This window comes from Rhipicephalus microplus, unplaced genomic scaffold, assembly GCF_043290135.1.
Source record: "Rhipicephalus microplus isolate Deutch F79 unplaced genomic scaffold, USDA_Rmic scaffold_1105, whole genome shotgun sequence".
NCBI classification, from domain to species: Eukaryota; Metazoa; Arthropoda; class Arachnida; order Ixodida; family Ixodidae; genus Rhipicephalus; species Rhipicephalus microplus.
In genome coordinates this window covers 4541-10000 of record NW_027465649.1, presented here as the reverse complement: position 1 = coordinate 10000, position 5460 = coordinate 4541, and the positions used below count along the sequence as shown (strand labels likewise).

Genomic DNA, 5460 nt, shown 5'->3' with positions numbered 1-5460 from the left:
AAGTCCCTCGTTCTTCCGTGCTTCCTCTTTCGGCAAGTCGTTGCGGCACCTTCCCAAAGCGCGCAGACCCGCTAATCGCGACGAGCGCGACGTGGCCGTGCCGCCTTTCCCTCGGCAGCAAGCAAAACGCCTGGCAACGTCGACGCTCCCCTAACCGCGATCTCGCACCGTGTTTCGTGTGGCGAATTCAAAAGCCGGCCGGCGCTGCTGCAACCATTACGGTCGGTACGCATACGCCGCGGAGGGCGGGACGGTCATCGGAGCGTGCGGTTCCTCCATCGAGTACTGCGCACCTCGGCCGTCGCATCGCCGTGCCATGACCGGCCGCGCGTCAACGCGAACCGGTGCCAGCGAGATCCCTCGCCTGCAAGAACCGACCGGCAGCCTCCGTCACCCGAGGACGCGGAGGCGCTTGCCGCGGACGGCGGGACGGTATGCACTGGTGCACAGCGGACCCGTCACATCGCCAGTTCCTTGACCGACCGCCGACGCTTGTGCCGTTCCTCTCGTACTTGGCAGTCGCCGCGCGATTGTCGGGTCTCGTTCTTGCACGCTCGAACGGTCGGGAGGGCACTCGGCTGGCGTTTCGGGAACGCGCAGCCTCGCCTTCTACCGACGTAACCACGACTCGCCGTTCGCGCTCCGCCGCTCCTGTTTACAGTACTAGGCGGTCCCGCAGCGGTCGGGTCGCGCATTTCGAGCGCTTCGAGCCACGGTGCAGTGGCGGGTCGAAAGCCGACCTATGAGTGCGTTGCGCCGTTTGTACCCGCGTCCGCCACCTGGCCGACCGTCCAAGGTCGCGGTGTTGGCGTCCGCTGGGCGCAACAATTTGTCACGGGGTGCCGCTCCACATTCAGGCAGCCCCGTGGGGAAAAGCCGACCCCGCGTCCAAACGGGGTCAGCGGCAGAAAGTGTCGGGCGCAGACGCAGCTGAGGCGCTCACCCTTCACAATCCGTTAATGATCCTTCCGCAGGTTCACCTACGGAAACCTTGTTACGACTTTTACTTCCTCTAAATGATCAAGTTTGGTCATCTTTCCAACAGACCGGCGCAACCGAAAGGCCGCGCCGGACATCGGTCCGAAGACCTCACTAAATCATTCAATCGGTAGTAGCGACGGGCGGTGTGTACAAAGGGCAGGGACGTAATCAACGCGAGCTTATGACTCGCGCTTACTGGGAATTCCTCGTTCAAGGGGAACAATTGCAAGCCCCTATCCCAATCACGAAAGAAGTTCCACGGGTTACCCAGTCTTTTCAGACAGGGATAAAGACACGCTGCTTCCTTCAGTGTAGCGCGCGTGCGGCCCCGGACATCTAAGGGCATCACAGACCTGTTATTGCTCTGTTTCGTGCGGCTAGGAGCCGCTTGTCCCTCTAAGAAGGTTGTAAGGTGCTGGGAACCCCGCACCTATTTAATAGGCTAGAGTCTCGTTCGTTATCGGAATTAACCAGACAAATCGCTCCACCAACTAAGAACGGCCATGCACCACCATCCACCGAATCAAGAAAGAGCTCTCAATCTGTCAATCCTCCCAGTGTCCGGGCCGGGTAAGTTTTCCCGTGTTGAGTCAAATTAAGCCGCAGGCTCCACTCCTGGTGGTGCCCTTCCGTCAATTCCTTTAAGTTTCAGCTTTGCAACCATACTTCCCCCGGAACCCAAATACTTTGGTTTCCCGGAAGCTGCCCGCCGAGTCATTTGAGTAACTCAGGCGGATCGCTGGTTGGCATCGTTTATGGTCAGAACTAGGGCGGTATCTGATCGCCTTCGAACCTCTGACTTTCGTTCTTGATCAATGAAAACATTCTTGGCAAATGCTTTCGCAGTAGTTCGTCTTGCGACGGTCCAAGAATTTCACCTCTAGCGCCGCAATACGAATGCCCCCGTCCGTCCCTCTTAATCATTACCTCGTATTCCAAAAACCAACAGAACAGAAACGAGGTCTTGTTCTATTATTCCATGCAAGTTTATTCAGGCGACTCGCCTGCGTTGAGCACTCTAATTTTTTCAAAGTAAAAGCACCGGCCATCTCGAGGCACACAATGAAGTGCACCAAGAAAGAACCGGCATGATGTTCAGTCCGAGCCGTCGCATCGGGTAGATGCACTACTCGTCTGGAACTGAGATCCAACTACGAGCTTTTTAACCGCAGCAGCTTTAGTATACGCTATTGGAGCTGGAATTACCGCGGCTGCTGGCACCAGACTTGCCCTCCAATTGATCCTCGTTAAAGGATTTAGAGTGTACTCATTTCAATTACGGGGCCTCAAAAGAGTCCCGTATTGTTATTTTTCGTCACTACCTCCCCGTGCCGGGAGTGGGTAATTTGCGCGCCTGCTGCCTTCCTTGGATGTGGTAGCCGTTTCTCAGGCTCCCTCTCCGGAATCGAACCCTGATTCTCCGTTACCCGTAACAACCATGGTAAGCAAGTAACCTACCATCGAAAGTTGATAAGGCAGACACTTGAAAGAAACGTCGCCGGCTCGTGGCCATGCGATCAGCACAAAGTTATCCAGAGTCACCACACAATACGGGCCGAAACCCGATCGATCTTGGTCTAATAAAAGCACCCGTTACCCAAAGGGCTCCAGGCTCACTGCATGTATTAGCTCTAGAATTGCCACAGTTATCCAAGTAGGAAGAAACGATCTAAGGAACCATAACTGATTTAATGAGCCATTCGCGGTTTCGCCTTATTTCGGCATGTACTTAGACATGCATGGCTTAATCTTTGAGACAAGCATATGATTACTGGCAGGATCAACCAGGTAATCGTTCGACTGCGCGTCCGTCCTCGCCTTCGGCGGGCCGGACGCAGTCTGTGTGCGGCGGAGGCCACCTTCAGGCGCCCCAACACGCTTATTTTGCACTCCGAGATGACGGCGTTCGAGCTCGCTACGGCACAACCTTCCCGAAAGACGAGTGGGAGCCGTGCGGCAAGAAGCACGTTCATGCTCGCTCTTTTTCGTTGCATCGACTCGGTCGCGCCGTGCGGGTTGCCCAAGCCCGCTGCACTGTCGGTGGACCGGCCGGAACTAGCAACGGAGCCGAGACTGCAAAGCCGCCAGACGACGGGTCACGCCCGCGTCTTCGGCGCTTTCGCATCTGAATCGCCCGAGGACGACACGGAACACACCTCGATATCGTGGTAAAACGGCACCGTCCGACAACCAGCCCCTAACGCATCAAGCGGATGAGGCTGCAGACGACTGCCGTGGATTCCCCTGGAGCAGACCCGAGGACACGCTTGACGAGGCCGAAGCCCGCCGCATATCAGACACCCGGTCGCTTTCGCGTACGCCGCTCACGAGAACCCCCACATAATAGCAGCGATAAGTACCCAGACCTCCTTGGGCACTAATACGAGCGTACTCGAGAAAATTTCACCGCGGGTGTGCCCCGAAACGTGTGGCACGTTGAGCGTGCCACAAGTCTACGTCGCTCTCAAACCCGCCGAGGTCGTAGAATTTGCGACCCTACTCACGAAATTCCCACCGAGGATACGGCCGCAAACGTACCGCACCTTGGGTAGGCCACGAGTTTGTGCAACACTACGCTGACGGCACAGCACCGAGGTCGTGCGCGCACGCACGGGAAAATTCCGCCGCGGTTTCTGCCGAAAACGTGAGGCACCACGACTCTCCGCAAGTTCGCGTCGACTGCGAAAGACCGAAGTCGTGAACGACGTGTCCGCTACTCGCCGCCGACACGCTGGACACCAAACGTACAACGACTCGACGGCGTAGTAGAGGCCCACGACGCGGTTTTCCTTAACGACGTCTCGGCGTGGCACCGACAGGTTAGAACGGCCGACCAACGTTCCCTGTCCGCCGTTCGGCTCAGTCGAAGGGCTCGGCGACTTCGGCAACGCTGCGAAGCCGCACGGTGACGCACGCCATGTCCCCATTTTTTTTTTTTTTCTTTCTGCGTCTGCCGGGGTGCCCCTATAATAGCAGCGATAAGCACCCAGACCGCCGTGGGTCGCTCGCCCCGGCTGACGTGGTTTTTCGTACTCCTGCGGCGGTCGCCGTCAAGCACGTCCAAATACGCTACTTTCGTGGGCGCATTCACGCTCTTTCGCTTCGCCGGAGTGCCAGCACTCACTCTGCCAAAAACGGCGAACATCCGAGCGGCGGTTCCCACTTTTGCGTCGGCGTCGCAAACCCCGCCCCGGCAGACGAGGTTTGCCGTACTCGTGCGACGGTGGCCGGCGGGCACGTCGAAAGACGCCGATATCGTGCGCGAATTGGCGCACCTTGGCTTCACCGGAGTGCCGCCACTGACTCCTCCAAAAACGGCGAAGATCCGAGCGGCGCTTCCCACTTTCGCATCGGCGTCCCGAACTCCGCCCCGGCTGACGCGGTTTACCGTACTCGTGCGACGGTCGCCGGCGAGCACGTGGAAAGACGCCGATATCGTGCCCGAATCGGCTCCGTTCGGCTTCGCCGGAGTGCCAGCACTGGCTCGGCGAAAGACGACGAACATCCGAGCGACGGTTCTCACTATTGCGTACGCGTCGCAAACCCCGCCCCGGCAGACGCACTTTGCCGTACTCGTGCGACGGTCGCCGGCGAGCACGTAGAAAGACGCCGATATCGTGCCGGAATCGGCCCCGTTTGGCTTCGCCGGAGTGCCAGCACTCACTCGGCCACAAACGGCGAACATCCGAGCGGCGGTTCCCACTTAGCCGTCGGCGTCCCGAACTCCGCCCCGGCAGACGCGGTTGCCGAGCTCGTGCGACTAGCGACCGCGAAGCCGTCTCGCGACGCCGCTTTCGTGCGCGGCTCCCACTGCGACCTGGGTCACCCGAGGTCGACGAGCAAGAAAGAATGTCGAAAAAAAATTTTTTTTTTTTTTGCGTCTGCCGGGGTGCCCCTATAATAGCAGCGATAAGCACCCAGACCGCCATGGGTCGCTCGCCCCGGCTGACGTGGTTTTTCGTTTTCCTGCGGTGGTCGTCGTCAAGCACGTCCAAACACGCCACTTTCGTGGGCGCATTCGCGCTCTTTCGCTTCGCCGGAGTGCCAGCACTCACTCTGCCAAAAACGGCGAACATCCTAGTGGCGGTTCCCACTTTTGCGTCGGCGTCGCCAACCCCGCCCCGGCATACGCGGTTTGCCGTACTCGTGCGGCGGTGGCCGGCGGGCACGTCGAAAGACACCGATATCGTGCGCGAGTCGATGCTTCTTGGTCTCGCAGGAGGGCCGCCACTCACTCCTGCAAAAACGGCGAAGATCCGAGCGGCGCTTCCCACTTTTTCGTCGGCATCGCAAACCTCGCCCCGGCAGACGCGCTTTGCCGTACTCGTGCGACGGTCGCCGGCGAGCACGTCGAAATACGCCGATATCGTGCCCGAATCGGCCCCGTTTCGCTTCGCCGGAGTGCCAGCACTCACTCGGCCAAAAACGGCGAACATCCGAGCAGCGGTACCCACTTAGCCGTCGGCATCCCGAACTCCG

At 58.9% G+C, this 5460-nt stretch overlaps 1 non-coding gene across 1 annotated transcript; it reads right to left on the bottom strand.

Annotated features, from left to right (window-relative positions):
* Window positions 1-957: 957 nt before the first annotated feature.
* On the bottom strand, window positions 958-2772 carry LOC142796099 (small subunit ribosomal RNA). Its single transcript, XR_012893546.1, has one exon. It is a non-coding gene; the product is annotated as a small subunit ribosomal RNA (ribosomal RNA).
* Between the last annotated feature and the right edge of the window lie 2688 nt (window positions 2773-5460).